Source organism: Bombina bombina, chromosome 2 (genome assembly GCF_027579735.1).
Source record: "Bombina bombina isolate aBomBom1 chromosome 2, aBomBom1.pri, whole genome shotgun sequence".
Lineage (NCBI taxonomy): Eukaryota > Metazoa > Chordata > Amphibia > Anura > Bombinatoridae > Bombina > Bombina bombina.
The window spans coordinates 652,361,223-652,382,449 of NC_069500.1; the positions used below are offsets into that span (position 1 = coordinate 652,361,223).

The following is a 21,227-nucleotide window of genomic DNA, read 5'->3' on the forward strand; positions in this document are numbered from 1 at the left end:
CCTGGCCAGCAGCAGGAGGCAAAGAGCACCCCAGCAAAGCTGTTAAGTGTAACTTCCCTTACCTATAATCCCCAGGCATTCAGCCGAAGGAAAATGGAAAAAGAAGAAACACAAGGGTGAAAAAGGTGCCTGAGGTTTACTAAATAAAAACTGCCAAATTATAATTAAATGAGAGGGCGGGGTCGTGAATCTCCATGCCCGGAAAGAAAGAAATTTATCAGGTAAGCATAACTTTTGTTTTGTTTCCTATGGCATGGAGAGTCCACAATGTCATTCCAATTACTAGTGGGAACCAATACCCAAGCTAGAGGACACAGAATGAACAGGGAGGGAGAACAAGCCAAGAGGACCTAAACAGAGGGCACCACCGCTTGAAGAACCTTTCTCCCAAAAGAGGCCTCAGCCGAGGCAAAAGTATCAAACTTGTAGAATTTTAAAGTTTTAGATAAACATGAGGAACAAAATTGCATTGGCAGCACAATTTGATCCTCTAAACATAGAAAGCATTTATCTACAGACAGAGACTGATCTAATTCTGAACCCATAACTACAGCATTCAGCTTCTAAATATAAGAGGAAAATAAAATAATTTTCAAAATTTAGTAGAAAAATGTATCATTAAAACATCAGAGAGTAAAATAAAAACAAATTCTACAAAGCAACCTCAGATTGCCTGAGGCTCCTACCAGACAGAATTGACACCCCACTAGTCAGAGGAAGTTAAACTCTCTTGCAAGTATCTTCTCTTCTTAGTACAAACGATCTGTTAAAGAGAAATGTCAAATCGCAAAGCCGACAGTGATCCTCAATGCGAGACTCCAACGCATTGCTAGTTTACTAAGATCTGCTCCGATATAACGGAAGTGTGGGCGTCACGTGAGCGGATCGAAAAAAATAACGGCTCAATCTTAAACATGTCAATAAGCCTCTCAATAAGCCTCTCTGAACTGATCTAAACAAGTCTGTCATAATAAAGCCTCTAATATAGTGTCTTGCATTCCGCTGCCATAATCAGAATTCTGCATCTTCACAATAAAGGAAAAATCCTTTTAGTCCCCTCAGCCAAATGAATAAACCTTAAGCCTCTCACTGAAAACCTTTTTTAACCAATAAAGTGCCATAATCATAAGATGTACCCTTAAAGTGAAGGTAAACTTTGGTGAATGAAAGCCCGTTTTTAAATAATACTATTAAAAACAGGGGCACTTTCATTCATCAAAGTTTACAAAGCAGCCGTTTTGTTAAAATTTTTTCCTTTTCACAGCTAGAGCAGCTTCCCCCACCTAGAAATCCTCTATTCACATGTCAGCAATGACTAATCCTGCTTCCTCCATTAAAAGTCAGACACTAGAATCAGCTCGACTTCCGGTGGGCGGAGCTATAGACCGGCAGCAAAGTGAAAGAGCTCCTCAAAATGTGCTCCGCTTAAATCTAAAAAGCTGCCGGTCCTTGCTACCCACACGCGCCATCCTTGTTGGGCTACTACCCGGACTCTAGCCCCAACTGGTCAGAAGGTGTGAAGGGCCGAAAATCGCCCTAGCCCCTGGAAGGGACGAAAGTGCGCAATAGAGCGCAAGTCGCGGGCGCCATCTTGGAGTGCGGCCCACGCTACCCCCGCAGTGGACACGGCTGCTGCCCGGCTACAAGAAGGAAACCCTGCCGCTGTAACCTGCCTGAGGGTGTGAGTACAAGCCACTTGGCCGCACAACTGAGTGCATTCTTCCCCCACACTAACAGTATATAACAGTATAAGGTGCAAAACCGGAGGGGTAAATGCATACAGGGGATTGTGTAAATCTGACACCTACATGTGATTCCTCCTGAACACACTCCTAAAGATTCCTATCTGCTGTGGAGTAACAGAGAACGCATGATATAGCTGGACTGTACAATTCACTGTAAAAGAAGCATTATAATTTCTGGGGCAGAGTTTCAAGCAACAAATGTAAAGCATACTATCTGTTCACAGTGGGGCTCGGGGCTTTCTTCTGACAAAGAGACTTACTCCTTACCCAGCTGCAATTTCTCTTTTCTATCTGCACATACTGTGCTGAGCATATGTCCTTAAGAGGTTTAAGTGTACCAGCAAAGTTGAAGGAAAACTGTTGTTTCATGAAGCATTGGTGTTCAGTTCACTGGATGTGGGTTTGTTTCTTTTGGATTGCTGATTCAAGGGCTAATACTGCCATCTAGAGGACTCTCACACTCATAACAAGAGATCTTTGTTTATACTGTCAGCAACTTGGTGCAAGTTTTGCATGAAGCTAGATCAATACTTCAAACCTATATCAAGCTCACTGGCTGACAAAATGACATCCAGACATAAGCAATCAGATAAAAAGAGGCCTGCACCAGAGTCACATATTGAATCCCCATCCTCCCCCAAATCCTCACACGTAATTACAACTGACTCCTCTGCGATCCTTCAGGAACTCAAATCATTCTTTCTACCAAAGATGGAGTCCCTTCAGGCGGGGGTGGATACGCTAACTAGCGAAATACGCCAATTCTCTACTAGAATTTCTCACGTGGAGCAACGTGTATCAGATGTAGAGGATAGACAAAACTCAACCTCCATCTCAGTAAGGCAATTGCAGCGCCAAAATCAAATATTACAAGACAAGGTAGATGATCTTGAAAATCGGAGCCGGAGGAATAACCTCAGAATGGTTGGTGTACCTGAAACAGTAAAGAATAAAGATTTGCTTGAATTTACTGCTTTAACAATCCCTAAGTTGCTAAAAATGAATCCAGATCACCTGCCCCTAGACATAGAACGAGCTCATCGTATAGGCCCGGATAGAGGCCTAGAGACTTTAAACTCCCGCCCGCGCCAAGTAATTTACAAATGCCTCAACTACCAAGAGAAATTCGCTTTGTTACGAGCGTATAGAACTCACTCAGGGGATCTGATCTTTGAAGGCAAGAAAATATTAATTTTTCAGGACTTTTCTGCAGAGGTCACCAAACTCAGGAAGGAATTTGCTCCATTGTGCTCTCGCCTCCACAAAGAGGGGAGACAGGCTTCCCTGCTGTATCCTGCTAAATTAAGACTGCAAACACCTGCTGGTCCCAAGTTTTTCAGCTCCCCCAAAGATCTGCAAGAATATCTAGATAAGAATGATCAACAAGATGTACACTGAATGCAGAGGGTTTCTCTGTCATCCTCAACCTTCTCCAAGCTCTCTGTTTTACAATGGAGAAATGTGGTGTTGCAGCATATCCCATGTTAGAAAGAGTGACTGGGATTGAATTTAGGAATCCTGGACTGCCTGATCAGTTAACAAGTGCTTGTGCGCTCTCCCACTTCTTGGTCCACGAATGCCAAGGTTTTAGACTTTGGGAAGCTAATGGTTTGGTTTCTCAATGTTATTCTGTTTTGTGTTTAAAGTTATGTTTTACATGCATTTATGAAGGTAAAAGTTTATGATTTTTGTCTCTCATGTTGGACACTAATCCCCTCTACGCATAACGATGGCGAAGTGGCATCTCTCCCCCCCTACCAGGTTTTAGAACTGAGCCATACGTAGGATCCCTAGCCTCTTGCATGGCTGGTAAACTTCCCTTCCCTTGTTTAGAGCCATATATACCCGGTAGCCAATATGTAGGGAGATCGTCACAAGGCATTATGGTAAAACCCTTATACTGGGCCCCCTGTTGTATTTCAATGTCTAAGGGAACTTGTATATATGGCCACTGCACACACCATAGTGGCAAAGCTTGGAAGATGGATCAAAATAGTAACGCTTCTAATCAGTTAGACCCCCACTTCCCATTGGTCGCCCTAGAGAGATGGGTATAGTGGGCAGTTTACTTCATGTCCCTAGCATGTGATTGCCTGCCAGTTTTTACAGCTGTTAAGTTTAACTTTATAGAGGTCCCTGCTAAGCTCAACATAGTTATTGTTACCTATCCGCCCTGCTACCAAGATAATCTTAAAATGAGGTGGGGACTTCATCCTCTCACTCAAGTTGGTGAGATGTATCGATGTTTGGTTAGAATTTGTTTGTCATATGTGTATGATTTGGCTTCAATTTCTGTACTATGTGATGCACTAATGCCTTTATGTCTTTGCCATCAGCAGCAGTTGTTCCTCCACTCTGGGGGGCCCCCGCACCATGTAATCCTTGACACGTGGAAACCCTGGGGTTTGACTTCTCGACTGTATCCCATTAGGCCTAACTGTAAGTACAACTCCCTGGCACAAATTGAAGATACACTTTTCCCATACCGCACTTCTCCCTACAACTCAAGGGGTCCATATTTTCCATTACTAGTCCGTCTGCTCCTGAGGCAATCTCCTAGATTAGTGGGGATGGGTGGAACATTCCATATTTTATTTAGATGATGGCGCAGCGCTATAATGTAGTTTCCTGGAATGTTGGGGGTATCACCTCTCCAGCTAAAAGAAGCAAAATTCTCCACTACCTCAATTCAATTCATGCAGACAATGCACTGTTGCAGGAGACTCATTTGACACAGGAAGAACATGACAAACTGAAGGTTAGATGGGTGGGACAAATCATAAATACACCAATGACAGGCAGAAAAAAAGGGGTGGCGATCCTGGTTAGGAAAGGATTATCTATAACGTTTACAGACACACAAATAGATGTACAGGGTAGATACATCATCACTGACTTGCATATATCTTCCAAAACCTACACCCTCTGTAATGTCTACGGACCGAATAATCTCTCCCCCCACTTTTGGTCTCAGATACAATCACAATTGGATCAATAAGAGACTGCGCCCGGAATCTAATCTTAAAGCTCCTTTACAGGTAATCTTCCCTATAATTACCGTATAGAATTACAAAGTGTTAAAACAATATGGAGTAAAGGAGCGCTGTGAGCTAAATAAGATAGTCTGGAGACCTCTATACAATTTGTCAAACATACATTTATTTTTAAAAAAGATTAAAAAGTTTCATATATTGGTATATATTAGGGACGTCTCCCTGAAATTAAAACAATTTTCTATCTAAAACAATACAGTATAAAGTGTTTCGAGTGCTCTTTTATATAATTCCACCTTTCTGTTTTTAGTTATCCTGTTTCCACCTTAAATAATATGGTGCCGCAGCTGTAGTGGCTATTTTCTTAGTCTTTCAATCACAAAGCAACAATGTCTCTTTTCATGATTTTATGAATTTGTAATTAAATAAGTCACTTATCGTTACAATGTCTTTTGATGTTTTCTGTAGTTTTTGTAGACTTGTTTGTAATACAGATATTTTAATTACGTGTACAGATGGGCTTACCGGGTCTTCTGACACATCTGTGTCTGGTGTAAGTTTCTTGGGTGTCCAAACCTGATCCTCGCTTTTTTGTTTGTTTGGTATCGAAACCTGGACCACGCTCCTGCGTGTATGGGTTTCTTTTATGCTGCCGGTCTGAAGCAACTTTCACCCCTGCAGTCTGGGTTCTTTGTTTCCCGGACAGCCTTCTACAACAGGTGATTGCGATGCACGCCTCCAGCGCGTGTATGGGAACTAGGACTTGGATTCGCAAACGGCCGTTTGTCTTAAACTTTCTTTCCCTCTCCTTTTTCAAAGTGGGGTTAGTTTAATGGGTGTCCAGTTCTTTGTAGTGTAGAGAACGTCTACGCGTTTCGCCAATAGGCTTTATCAAGACTGATGATTCTAGTTGTTACACCGGTAGTTTAAAAAGCCCTCCATTCATTTCTATTGGTTGATAGGTATACTGTTCTGATAGGTGTTTTTTTAGAAAGGTGGATTTCTCAGATATCTTTAAGGTGGAATATTTTTAGGTTCTTTCTTTGTTACTTTATAAAAGTTTTGGATGTTCCCTGTTTGCTCCATTGTATAAGGTGGAATGTTTTTTCTTTTTAACTTCTATATACACTTTCTATATTTGTTATATTTCGCTTTTTTAACAATATTCAAATTTTGACCTTCTAATCTTATGGTGGAATTATCAGCCTTCTTTTTTATTTCATGATTATAAATGACTATATGCGTTACTATTGTAATAAACTATTTTTTCCTATGTATGTGAAAAAATTAACGATCTGTTTTAAACAAATATTTCATTTCTAATTTATTATTCTTTGTATAAATTTCAACTTATATAAGTTTTTAAACTTAGTTATTTAGTTTTTTATGTATTTGATTTGTTTTTTATTATTGCCTATACGTTGATATAATTCTAAATTTCTCTACTTTTTTGTAATATATTTTTTTTTTATTTTCTTGTCAATTTATTTTACTCTTTGTCGATGACTTCTCTTTTATACAGTTTAGGGTACTTCAGAGATTTGGGGAAAAAAAGTTTGATCTATAATATACTGTATTTACTTGTATACTATTAATGGATTTTAATTTATGACAAGAGAAACGGGGATAGATTTAATTCTGAGTTTAATCCCGCAGGATAGAGGGTTTGCATGTTGTAAATTAGCTCAGCTTCTGTTCTTAACAATTTTTCTTCAAAATTCCCTCCTCTCCATTCAGGTTTGAGCTTTTTTATGCCCCAAAAAGTGAAATTTTTTAGATTATTATTATGGACTTCCCTAAAGTGGGTGTAAAGGTGTGTTTCTAGATTTCCTCTATCTATGCATGATAAGTGCTCTCGTATTCGTTCCCTTAGGGTTCTGGTGGTCTCCCCTATATATTGTAGATTACATGTGCATTGTATAATGTAGATGACACCCTTATCCTGACATCTTATGGTTTCCTTTATGTGATGTATCTGACCATTTTTATTGGATTTAATGTTCTTGCATTTACTGCTGAATTTACAAGACCTGCAGCCAAAACAGGGGTAAAAACCAGCTAATTTATTGCCTAATAGATCTTTTTCTAATGTGGAATCTGTTTTAAAATTTCTAAACTCACTGGGAGCTAGTATTTTTTTAAAATTTTTTGCTTTTTTGAAAATTGTTTTTGGATTATCTGTCATTTTTTCGCCTATGAAAGGGTCTGTTTGAACTAGATGCCAGTGTTTTTTTAGAATTTTTTGTAAAGTGTAGTGATCACAGTTGTAGTCAGTTATTAATGCAATGTTGGATTTATCTTCCTTTTTTTCTTTTTTGTCTATTTTATCTGAGTTTTTGTTTTTATATGTAAATAGACTTTTTCTATCTTTTTGATCTACTTGTTCCTTTGCCTTTCTTATTATCTCTGTATTGTATCCTCTGTCAGTGAATTTTTTCTCAAGTATCTCGATCTGTTCTAGATAATCTGACGTTTTCGTGCAGTTGCGCTTTATCCTGAGATACTGGCCTTTGGGAATATTTTCTTTCCATTTATTTAAATGGCAACTATTGAAATGTATTAGATTATTTGCGTCTACTTTTTTGAAGTGTGTTTTGGTGATTATTTATTTTTCTATAATTTCAATGTCCAAATCTAAGAATATTATTTTTTCTTTGCTGGTGATATATGTGAAATTAATTCCTATATCATTATTGTTCATGTCTGAAATGAATTTATTTAATTCTATCGATGTCCCCTCCCATACAAAGATGATGTCATCGATGTATCTCTTATAGAGCACAAGATTTGCGCCGAGCTCATGTTGGGATATAAATTCTTCTTCCCATTTTCCCAAGAATAGATTAGCATAGCTCGGCGCAAATCTCGTGCCCATAGCGGTTCCTTTTGTTTGAATATAGAATTTTTTGTTGAAAGAAAAATAATTCTGATTTAAAATAAAACTAACACCTTTAATTATAAATTCTTTTTGTTCCTGATTTAGTGTTTTATCCCTGGTCATGTACATTTCTGCTGCTTTAATGCCTAGATGATGTTGAATGCTTGTGTATAAAGATGAAACATTGCACGTGCCTATCAGATAGTTTTCTTTCCATTCTAGATTATTAAGGAGTTGTAATATGTCCGTGGTGTCTTTAAGGTAGGAAGGTAGAGTTTTTACATATTTTTGCAGGAAATTGTCAGTGTATTGTGATAAGTTAGCAGTTATGAAATACAAAAAACATAATTTATGTAAGAACTTACCTGATAAATTCATTTCTTTCATATTAGCAAGAGTCCATGAGCTAGTGACGTATGGGATATACATTCCTACCAGGAGGGGCAAAGTTTCCCAAACCTCAAAATGCCTATAAATACACCCCTCACCACACCCACAATTCAGTTTAACGAATAGCCAAGAAGTGGGGTGATAAAAAAGTGCAAAAGCATATAAAATAAGGAATTGGAATAATTGTGCTTTATACAAAAATCATGACCACCACCAAAAAAAGGGCGGGCCTCATGGACTCTTGCTAATATGAAAGAAATGAATTTATCAGGTAAGTTCTTACATAAATTATGTTTTCTTTCATGTAATTAGCAAGAGTCCATGAGCTAGTGACGTATGGGATAATGATTACCCAAGATGTGGATCTTTCCACACAAGAGTCACTAGAGAGGGAGGGATAAAATAAAGACAGCCAATTCCTGCTGAAAATAATCCACACCCAAAATAAAGTTTAATGAAAAACATAAGCAGAAGATTCAAACTGAAACCGCTGCCTGAAGTACTTTTCTACCAAAAACTGCTTCAGAAGAAGAAAATACATCAAAATGGTAGAATTTAGTAAAAGTATGCAAAGAGGACCAAGTTGCTGCTTTGCAAATCTGATCAATCGAAGCTTCATTCCTAAACGCCCAGGAAGTAGAAACTGACCTAGTAGAATGAGCTGTAATCCTTTGAGGCGGAGTTTTACCCGACTCAACATAGGCAAGATGAATTAAAGATTTCAACCAAGATGCCAAAGAAATGGCAGAAGCTTTCTGGCCTTTTCTAGAATCGGAAAAGATAACAAATAAACTAGAAGTCTTTCGGAAAGACTTAGTAGCTTCAACATAATATTTCAAAGCTCTAACAACATCCAAAGAATGTAACGATTTCTCCTTAGAATTCTTAGGATTAGGACATAATGAAGGAACCACAATTTCTCTACTAATGTTGTTGGAATTCACAACTTTAGGTAAAAATTCAAAAGAAGTTCGCAACACTGCCTTATCCTGATGAAAAATCAGAAAAGGAGACTCACAAGAAAGAGCAGATAATTCAGAAACTCTTCTGGCAGAAGAGATTGCCAAAAGGAACAAAACTTTCCAAGAAAGTAATTTAATGTCCAATGAATGCATAGGTTCAAACGGAGGAGCTTGAAGAGCCCCTAGAACCAAGTTCAAACTCCAAGGAGGAGAAATTGACTTAATGACAGGTTTTATACGAACCAAAGCTTGTACAAAACAATGAATATCAGGAAGATTAGCAATCTTTCTGTGAAAAAGAACAGAAAGAGCAGAGATTTGACCTTTCAAGGAACTTGCGGACAAACCCTTATCTAAAAACTTATCTAAACTGTAAAATTCTCGGTATTCTAAAAGAATGCCAAGAAAAATGATGAGAAAGACACCAAGAAATATAAGTCTTCCAGACTCTATAATATATCTCTCTAGATACAGATTTACGCGCCTGTAACATAGTATTAATCACAGAGTCAGAGAAACCTCTTTGATCAAGAATCAAGCGTTCAATCTCCATACCTTTAAATTTAAGGATTTCAGATCCTGATGGAAAAAAGGACCTTGTGACAGGTCTGGTCTTAACGGAAGAGTCCACGGTTGGCAAGAGGCCATCCGGACCAGATCCGCATACCAAAACCTGTGAGGCCATGCCGGAGCTACCAGCAGAACAAACGAGCATTCCTTCAGAATCTTGGAGATTACTCTTGGAAGAAGAACTAGAGGCGGAAAGATATAGGCAGGATGATACTTCCAAGGAAGCGATAATGCATCCACTGCCTCCGCCTGAGGATCCCGGGATCTGGACAGATACCTGGGAAGTTTCTTGTTTAAATGAGACGCCATCAGATCTATTTCTGGAAGTTCCCACATTTGAACAATCTGAAGAAATACCTCTGGGTGAAGAGACCATTCGCCCGGATGCAACGTTTGGCGACTGAGATAATCCGCTTCCCAATTGTCTATACCTGGGATATGAACCGCAGAGATTAGACAGGAGCTGGATTCCGCCCAAACCAGAATTCGAGATACTTCTTTCATAGCCAGAGGACTGTGAGTCCCTCCTTGATGATTGATGTATGCCACAGTTGTGACATTGTCTGTCTGAAAACAAATGAACGATTCTCTCTTCAGAAGAGGCCAAGACTGAAGAGCTCTGAAAATTGCACGGAGTTCCAAAATATTGATCGTAATCTCACCTCCTGAGATTCCCAAACTCCTTGTGCCGTCAGAGATCCCCACACAGCTCCCCAACCCGTGAGACTTGCATCTGTTGAAATTACAGTCCAGGTCGGAAGCACAAAAGAAGCCCCCTGAATTAAACGATGGTGATCTGTCCACCACGTTAGAGAGTGTCGTACAATCGGATTTAAAGATATTATTTGAGATATCTTTGTGTAATCCTTGCACCATTGATTCAGCATACAGAGCTGTAGAGGTCGCATGTGAAAACGAGCAAAGGGGATCGCGTCCGATGCAGCAGTCATAAGACCTAGAATTTCCATGCATAAGGCTACCGAAGGGAATGATTGTGACTGAAGGTTTCGACAAGCTGAAATCAATTTTAGACGTCTCTTGTCTGTTAAAGAAAGAGTCATGGACACTGAATCTATCTGGAAACCCAGAAAGGTCACCCTTGTCTGAGGAATCAATGAACTTTTTGGTAAATTGATCCTCCAACCATGATCTTGAAGAAACAACACAAGTCGATTCGTATGAGATTCTGCTAAATGTAAAGACTGAGCAAGTACCAAGATATCGTCCAAATAAGGAAATACCACAATACCCTGTTCTCTGATTACAGACAGAAGGGCACCGAGAACCTTTGTAAAAATTCTTGGAGCGGTAGCTAGGCCAAACGGCAGAGCCACAAACTGGTAATGCTTGTCCAGAAAAGAGAATCTCAGGAACTGATAATGATCTGGATGAATCGGAATATGCAGATATGCATCCTGTAAATCTATCGTGGACATATAATGCCCTTGCTGAACAAAAGGCAAGATAGTCCTTACAGTTACCATTTTGAACGTAGGTATCCTTACATAACGATTCAATATTTTTAGATCCAGAACTGGTCTGAAGGAATTCTCCTTCTTTGGTACAATGAAGAGATTTGAATAAAACCCCATCCCCTGTTCCGGAACTGGAACTGGCATAATTACTCCAGCCAACTCTAGATCTGAAACACAATTCAGAAATGCTTGAGCTTTCACTGGATTTACTGGGACACGGGAAAGAAAAAATCTCTTTGCAGGAGGTCTCATCTTGAAACCAATTCTGTACCCCTCTGAAACAATATTCTGAATCCAAAGATTGTGAACAGAATTGAACCAAATTTCTTTGAAAAAACGTAACCTGCCCCCTACCAGCTGAGCTGGAATGAGGGCCGCACCTTCATGTGGACTTAGAAGCAGGCTTTGCCTTTCTAGCAGGCTTGGATTTATTCCAGACTGGAGATGGTTTCCAAACTGAAACTGCTCCTGAGGATGAAGGATCAGGCTTTTGTTCTTTGTTGAAACGAAAGGAACGAAAACGATTATTAGCCCTGTTTTTACCCTTAGATTTTTTATCCTGTGGTAAAAAAGTTCCTTTCCCACCAGTAACAGTTGAGATAATAGAATCCAACTGAGAACCAAATAATTTGTTACCCTGGAAAGAAATGGAAAGTAGAGTTGATTTAGAAGCCATATCAGCATTCCAAGTCTTAAGCCATAAAGCTCTTCTAGCTAAAATAGCTAGAGACATAAACCTGACATCAACTCTAATAATATCAAAAATGGCATCACAGATAAAATTATTAGCATGCTGAAGAAGAATAATAATATTATGAGAATCATGATCTAATACTTGTTGCGCTAAAGTTTCCAACCAAAAAGTTGAAGCTGCAGCAACATCAGCCAATGATATAGCAGGTCTAAGAAGATTACCTGAACACAGATAAGCTTTTCTTAGAAAGGATTCAATTTTCCTATCTAAAGGATCCTTAAATGAAGTACCATCTGACGTAGGAATAGTAGTACGTTTAGCAAGGGTAGAAATAGCCCCATCAACTCTAGGGATTTTGTCCCAAAATTCTAATCTGTCAGACGGCACAGGATATAATCGCTTAAAACGTTTAGAAGGAGTAAATGAATTACCCAATTTATCCCATTCTTTGGAAATTACTTCAGAAATGGCATTAGGAACAGGAAAAACTTCTGGAATAACCACAGGAGATTTAAATACCTTATCTAAACGTTTAGAACTAGTATCAAGAGGACCAGAATCCTCTATTTCTAAAGCAATTAGTACTTCTTTAAGTAAAGAACGAATAAATTCCATTTTAAATAAATATGAAGATTTATCAGCATCAATCTCTGAGACAGAATCCTCTGAACCAGAAGAATCATCAGAATCAGAATGATGATGTTGATTTAAAAATTCATCTGTAGGGAGAGAAGTTTTAAAAGATTTTTTATGTTTACTAGAAGGAGAAATAACAGACATAGCCTTCTTGATGGATTCAGAAACAAAATCTCTTATGTTATCAGGAACATTCTGCACCTTAGATGTTGAAGGAACTACAACAGGCAATGGTACTTTACTAAAGGAAATATTATCTGCATTAACAAGTTTGTCATGACAATTAATACAAACAACAGCCGGAGGAATAGCTACCAAAAGTTTACAGCAGATACACTTAGCTTTGGTAGGTCCAGCACTAGACAGCGATTTTCCTGAAGTATCTTCTGACTCAGATGCAACGTGAGACATCTTGCAATATGTAAGAGAAAAAACAACATATAAAGCAAAATTGATCAAATTCCTTAAATGACAGTTTCAGGAATGGGAAAAAATGCCAAAGAACAAGCTTCTAGCAACCAGAAGCAATGAAAAATAAGACTTAAATAATGTGGAGACAAAAAGCGACGCCCATATTTTTGGCGCCAAAAATGACGCAACTTCCGGCGACACGTATGACGCCGGAAACGGAAAAGATTTTTTGCGCCAAAAAAGTCCGCACCAAAAATGACGCAATAAAATGAAGCATTTTCAGCCCCTGCGAGCCTAACAGCCCACAGGGAAAAGAGTCAAATTTTTGAAGGTAAGAAAAAATGATTAACTCAAATGCATTATCCCAAATATGAAACTGACTGTCTGAAAATAAGGAATGTTGAACATTCTGAGTCAAGGCAAATAAATGTTTGAATACATATATTTAGAACTTTATAAACAAAGTGCCCAACCAAAGCTTAGAGTGTCACAGAAAATAAGATTTACTTACCCCAGGACACTCATCTACATGTTTGTAGAAAGCCAAACCAGTACTGAAACGAGAATCAGTAGAGGTAATGGTATATAAATAAGAGTATATCGTCGATCTGAAAAGGGAGGTAAGAGATGAATCTCTACGACCGATAACAGAGAACCTATGAAATAGACCCCGTAGAAGGAGATCACTGCATTCAAATAGGCAATACTCTCCTCACATCCCTCTGACATTCACTGCACGCTGAGAGGAAAACCGGGCTCCAACTTGCTGCGGAGCGCATATCAACGTAGAATCTAGCACAAACTTACTTCACCACCTCCATAGGAGGCAAAGTTTGTAAAACTGAATTGTGGGTGTGGTGAGGGGTGTATTTATAGGCATTTTGAGGTTTGGGAAACTTTGCCCCTCCTGGTAGGAATGTATATCCCATACGTCACTAGCTCATGGACTCTTGCTAATTACATGAAAGAAAGAAGACAAAGCAACAGGACAAAATCATGACCCTACAGATATTAATACACCTAATACTAGCAAACAGCAAACATATAGACATATAGAAAACAAAATTCAAATTATACACAAAGAAACCATGAAGATAGAAAAAACATGAATTATAAAGACTATAGATATGAAATAAGGTCCAATGAGAGACAGTATTATAAGAGAGAAAGGAGTAACTATAACTATTGGAATCACTCGCGCAACAACTATCAATCAAGAGAATATAGAAATCATCAAAATTATGATAGAAGGTTCGACACACAAGATAGAAATTACACACACTATGGAGATAATCACAGACAAAAAGAAAGAAACACACACAGAGAGGAAGATAGGAAAAATGAGCACAATAACTATAGAAATGGTTACAATTATCACTATAGAAATGACAATTACTATAGAAATGACAATTACTATAGAAATGACAATCACGTAAGAGAAAATTTTCACAGAGGGAATCACAAAGATAATTTTAAAAATCACACATATGATAAAAAAACACCAAGAGAAAATACTAATCACAATTATGAATTAGAAACACACAACAGATTTGAAAATTTAAAAGCTGATCAAAACACCCCAACAAATGAAGAACATTTTTTAGGGTTAACCCCAAAAAAACAAGACACCACAAAATCAACTGGCACTAAAAGCACCACCATTAAGAAAAAGAAACAGAGAGGAACAAGAGGAGGGAGATCAACAACAGCAGAAAAATGTCAAGAAAACAAAGTAAACACTACAATAGGGATTTTTAATTTGAGCAGTAAAACATTGACAAAAGATGAAGAAAAAGTGTTACAATTAGGCTTAAGCTTTGCCCCTACTGCCAAAATGAATAAATTCAACACACATATACATATTAGCCAATTTGTTCGAAAATTAACCTTAAAAAGGTTTTTTGCAAAAAATCCAATAGAAAGACAAGTAATTCCAAACAGAATAGCCACAATAACTACAGAAACAACAACTCCAGAAATAAAACATACCAATTTCAAATTAAAATCAAAATTTTACCCAACTAATGAAAAAGGGAGAAATCTCGAGCTTTTTGAAAAATTGGTACAAAACGATATTGCAAAATTAAAAGACAATAAATATAGACCAAGAAATCTGTCTAAAAAAGAAAATACAATAATACAAAACTTACAAAAAGACAATGAACTGACAATTAAGGCTGCGGATAAGGGAGGAGGCATAGTTCTTCTAGACACAAAAAATTACATCAATGAGGCCAATAGACTCCTTGGAGATACAGACACCTACCAAGAAATTAAAATAGATCCAACAAAAAAGTTTCAAAACAAACTAATAAATTTACTAAAAGAAGCCCAAAGTAAGAACATAATCCATAAAAAAGAATTCGAGTTTCTCTGTCCCAAATACCCAAAAATACCAGTATTCTACTACCTGCCAAAACTACATAAGGATCTCACAAACCCACCTGGTAGGCCCATAATATCCGGAATAGGGTCCATAACTGCTAACTTATCACAATACATTGACAATTTCCTGCAAAAATATGTAAAAACTCTACCTTCCTACCTTAAAGACACCACGGACATATTACAACTCCTTAATAATCTAGAATGGAAAGAAAACTATCTGATAGGCACGTGCGATGTTTCATCTTTATACACAAGCATTCAACATCATCTAGGCATTAAAGCAGCAGAAATGTACATGACCAGGGATAAAACACTAAATCAGGAACAAAAAGAATTTATAATTAAAGGTGTTAGTTTTATTTTAAATCAGAATTATTTTTCTTTCAACAAAAAAATCTATATTCAAACAAAAGGAACCGCTATGGGCACAAGATTTGCGCCGAGCTATGCTAATCTATTCTTGGGAAAATGGGAAGAAGAATTTATATCCCAACATGAGCTCGGCGCAAATCTTGTGCTCTATAAGAGATACATCGATGACATCATCTTTGTATGGGAGGGGACATCGATAGAATTAAATAAATTCATTTCAGACATGAACAATAATGATATAGGAATTAATTTCACATATATCACCAGCAAAGAAAAAATAACATTCTTAGATTTGGACATTGAAATTATAGAAAAAGAAATAATCACCAAAACACACTTCAAAAAAGTAGACGCAAATAATCTAATACATTTCAATAGTTGCCATTTAAATAAATGGAAAGAAAATATTCCCAAAGGCCAGTATCTCAGGATAAAGCGCAACTGCACGAAAACGTCAGATTATCTAGAACAGATCGAGATACTTGAGAAAAAATTCACTGACAGAGGATACAATACAGAGATAATAAGAAAGGCAAAGGAACAAGTAGATCAAAAAGATAGAAAAAGTCTACTTACATATAAAAACAAAAACTCAGATAAAATAGACAAAAAAGAAGAAAAGGAAGATAAATCCAACATTGCATTAATAACTGACTACAACTGTGATCACTACACTTTACAAAAAATTCTAAAAAAACACTGGCATCTAGTTCAAACAGACCCTCTCATAGGCGAAAAAATGACAGATAATCCAAAAATAATTTTCAAAAAAGCAAAAAATTTAAAAAAAATACTAGCTCCCAGTGAGTTTAGAAATTTTAAAACAGATTCCACATTAGAAAAAGATCTATTAGACAATAAATTAGCCGGTTTTTACCCCTGTTTTGGCTGCAGGTCTTGTAAATTCAGCAGTAAATGCAAGAACATTAAATCCAATAAAAATGGTCAGATACATCACATAAAGGAAACCATAAGATGTCAGGATAAGGGTGTCATCTACATTATACAATGCACATGTAATCTACAATATATAGGGGAGACCACCAGAACCCTAAGGGAACGAATACGAGAGCACTTATCATGCATAGATAGAGGAAATCTAGAAACACACCTTTACACCCACTTTAGGGAAGTCCATAATAATAATCTAAAAAATTTCACTTTTTGGGGCATAAAAAAGCTCAAACCTGAATGGAGAGGAGGGAATTTTGAAGAAAAATTGTTAAGAACAGAAGCTGAGCTAATTTACAACATGCAAACCCTCTATCCTGCGGGATTAAACTCAGAATTAGATCTATCCCCGTTTCTCTTGTCATAAATTAAAATCCATTAATAGTATACAAGTAAATACAGTATATTATAGATCAAACTTTTTTTCCCCAAATCTCTTAAGTACCATAAACTGTATAAAAGAGAAGTCATCGACAAAGAGTAAAATAAATTGACAAGAAAATAAAAAAATAAAAAAATATATTACAAAAAAGTAGAGAAATTTAGAATTATATCAACGTATAGGCAATAATAAAAAACAAATCAACTACATAAAAAACTAAATAACTAAGTTTAAAAACTTATATAAGTTGAAATTTATGCAAAGAATAATAAATTAGAAATGAAATATTTGTTTAAAACAGATCGTTAATTTTTTCACATACATAGGAAAAAATAGTTTATTACAATAGTAACGCATAGACGGCTAGATTTAGAGTTCGGCGGTAAAAGGGCTGTTAACGCTCCGCGGGTTTTTTTCTGGCCGCACCATAAATTTAACTCTGGTATCGAGAGTTCAAACAAATGCTGCGTTAGGCTCCAAAAAAGGAGCGTAGAGCATTTTTACCGCAAATGCAACTCTCGATACCAGAGTTGCTTACGGACGCGGCCGGCATCAAAAACGTGCTCGTGCACGATTCTCCCATAGGAAACAATGGGGCTGTTTGAGCTGAAAAAAAACCTAACACCTGCAAAAAAGCAGCGTTCAGCTCCTAACGCAGCCCCATTGTTTCCTATGGGGAAACACCTCCTAAGTCTGCACCTAACACCCTAACATGTACCCCGAGTCTAAACACCCCTAACCTTACACTTATTAACCCCTAATCTGCCGCCCCCGCTATCGCTGACCCCTGCATTACACTTTTAACCCCTAATCTGCCGCTCCGTAAACCGCCGCCACCTACGTTATCCCTATGTACCCCTAATCTGCTGCCCTAACATCGCCGACCCCTATGTTATATTTATTAACCCCTAATCTGCCCCCCACAACGTCGCCGACACCTACCTACACTTATTAACCCCTAATCTGCCGAGCGGACCTGAGCGCTACTATAATAAAGTTATTAACCCCTAATCCGCCTCACTAACCCTATCATAAATAGTATTAACCCCTAATCTGCCCTCCCTAACATCGCCGACACCTACCTTCAATTATTAACCCCTAATCTTCCGACCGGAGCTCACCGCTATTCTAATAAATGTATTAACCCTTAAAGCTAAGTCTAACCCTAACACTAACACCCCCCTAAGTTAAATATAATTTTTATCTAACGAAATAAATTAACTCTTATTAAATAAATAATTCCTATTTAAAGCTAAATACTTACCTGTAAAATAAATCCTAATATAGCTACAATATAAATTATAATTATATTATACCTATTTTAGGATTAATATTTATTTTACAGGCAACTTTGTAATTATTTTAACCAGGTACAATAGCTATTAAATAGTTAATAACTATTTAATAGTTACCTAGTTAAAATAATTACAAATTTACCTGTAAAATAAATCCTAACCTAAGATATAATTAAACCTAACACTACCCTATCAATAAAATAATTAAATAAACTACCTACAATTACCTACAATTAACCTAACAATACACTATCAATAAATTAATTAAACACAATTGCTACAAATAAATAAAATTAAATAAACTATCTAAAGTACAAAAAATAAAAAAGAACTAAGTTACAGAAAATAATAAAATATTTACAAACATAAGAAAAATATTACAACAATTTTAAACTAATTACACCTACTCTAAGCCCCCTAATAAAATAACAAAGCCCCCCAAAATAAAAAATTCCCTACCCTATTCTAAAATACAAATATTACAAGCTCTTTTACCTTACCAGCCCTGAACAGGGCCCTTTGCGGGGCATGCCCCAAGAATTTCAGCTCTTTTGCCTGTAAAAAAAAACATACTATACCCCCCCCCCAACATTACAACCCACCACCCACATACCCCTAATCTAACCCAAACCCCCCTTAAATAAACCTAACACTACCCCCCTGATGATCTTCCTACCTTGTCTTCACCATGCCAGGTTCACCGATCCGTCCTGGCTCCAAGATCTTCATCCAAGCCAAGCGGGGGCTAGACATCCACTGAAGAAGTCCAGAAGAGGGTCCAAAGTCTTCCTCCTATCCGGCAAGAAGAGGACATCCGGACCGGCAAACATCTTCTCCAAGCGGCATCTTCTATCTTCTTCCATCCGATGACGACCGGCTCCATCTTGAAGACCTCCAGCGCGGATCCATCCTCTTCTTCCGACGACTAGACGACGAATGACGGTTCCTTTAAGGGACGTCATCCAAGATGGCGTCCCTCGAATTCCGATTGGCTGATAGGATTCTATCAGCCAATCGGAATTAAGGTAGGAATTTTCTGATTGGCTGATGGAATCAGCCAATCAGAATATAGTTCAATCCGATTGGCTGATCCAATCAGCCAATCAGATTGAGCTCGCATTCTATTGGCTGTTCCGATCAGCCAATAGAATGCGAGCTCAATCTGATTGGCTGATTGGATCAGCCAATCGGATTGAACTTGATTCTGATTGGCTGATTCCATCAGCCAATCAGAAAATTCCTACCTTAATTCCGATTGGCTGATAGAATCCTATCAGCCAATCGGAATTCGAGGGACGCCATCTTGGATGACGTCCCTTAAAGGAACCGTCATTCGTCGTCTAGTCGTCGGAAGAAGAGGATGGATCCGCGCTGGAGGTCTTCAAGATGGAGCCGGTCGTCATCGGATGGAAGAAGATAGAAGATGCCGCTTGGAGAAGATGTTTGCCGGTCCGGATGTCCTCTTCTTGCCGGATAGGAGGAAGACTTTGGACCCTCTTCTGGACTTCTTCAGTGGATGTCTAGCCCCCGCTTGGCTTGGATGAAGATCTTGGAGCCAGGACGGATCGGTGAACCTGGCATGGTGAAGACAAGGTAGGAAGATCATCAGGGGGGTAGTGTTAGGTTTATTTAAGGGGGGTTTGGGTTAGATTAGGGGTATGTGGGTGGTGGGTTGTAATGTTGGGGGGGGGGTATAGTATGTTTTTTTTTACAGGCAAAAGAGCTGAAATTCTTGGGGCATGCCCCGCAAAGGGCCCTGTTCAGGGCTGGTAAGGTAAAAGAGCTTGTAATATTTGTATTTTAGAATAGGGTAGGGAATTTTTTATTTTGGGGGGCTTTGTTATTTTATTAGGGGGCTTAGAGTAGGTGTAATTAGTTTAAAATTGTTGTAATATTTTTCTTATGTTTGTAAATATTTTATTATTTTCTGTAACTTAGTTCTTTTTTATTTTTTGTACTTTAGATAGTTTATTTAATTTTATTTATTTGTAGCAATTGTGTTTAATTAATGTATTGATAGTGTAGTGTTAGGTTAATTGTAGGTAATTGTAGGTAGTTTATTTAATTATTTTATTGATAGGGTAGTGTTAGGTTTAATTATATCTTAGGTTAGGATTTATTTTACAGGTAAATTTGTAATTATTTTAACTAGGTAACTATTAAATAGTTCTTAACTATTTAATAGCTATTGTACCTGGTTAAAATAATTACAAAGTTGCCTGTAAAATAAATATTAATCCTAAAATAGCTATAATATAATTATAATTTATATTGTAGCTATATTAGGATGTATTTTACAGGTAAGTATTTAGCTTTAAATAGGAATTATTTATTTAATAAGAGTTAATTTATTTCGTTAGATAAAAATTATATTTAACTTAGGGGGGTGTTAGTGTTAGGGTTAGACTTAGCTTTAGGGGTTAATACATTTATTAGAATAGCGGTGAGCTCCGGTCGGCAGATTAGGGGTTAATAATTGAAGGTAGGTGTCGGCGATGTTAGGGAGGGCAGATTAGGGGTTAATACTATTTATGATAGGGTTAGTGAGGCGGATTAGGGGTTAATAACTTTATTATAGTAGCGCTCAGGTCCGCTCGGCAGATTAGGGGTTAATAAGTGTAGGTAGGTGTCGGCGACGTTGTGGGGGGCAGATTAGGGGTTAATAAATATAACATAGGGGTCGGCGATGTTAGGGGTAGCAGATTAGGGGTACATAAGTATAACGTAGGTGGCGGCGATTTGCGGTCGGAAGATTAGGGGTTAATTATTTTAAGTAGCTTGCGGCGACGTTGTGGGGGGCAAGTTAGGGGTTAATAGATATAATACAGGGGTCGGCGGTGTTAGGGGCAGCAGATTAGGGGTACATAAGTATAACGTAGGTGGCGGTCGGCAGATTAGGGGTTAAAAATTTTAATCGAGTGGCGGCGATGTGGGGGGACCTCGGTTTAGGGGTACATAGGTAGTTTATGGGTGTTAGTGTACTTTAGGGTACAGTAGTTAAGAGCTTTATAAACCGGCGTTAGCCAGAAAGCTCTTAACTCCTGCTATTTTCAGGCGGCTGGAATCTTGTCGTTAGAGCTCTAAC

At 37.7% G+C, this 21,227-nt stretch overlaps 1 protein-coding gene across 2 annotated transcripts in view; it reads right to left on the minus strand.

The window, feature by feature from the left end:
• Window positions 1-21,227, minus strand: part of IFT74 (intraflagellar transport 74) — a 414,649-nt gene that overhangs the window by 185,106 nt on the left and 208,316 nt on the right. The window lies entirely within an intron of this gene.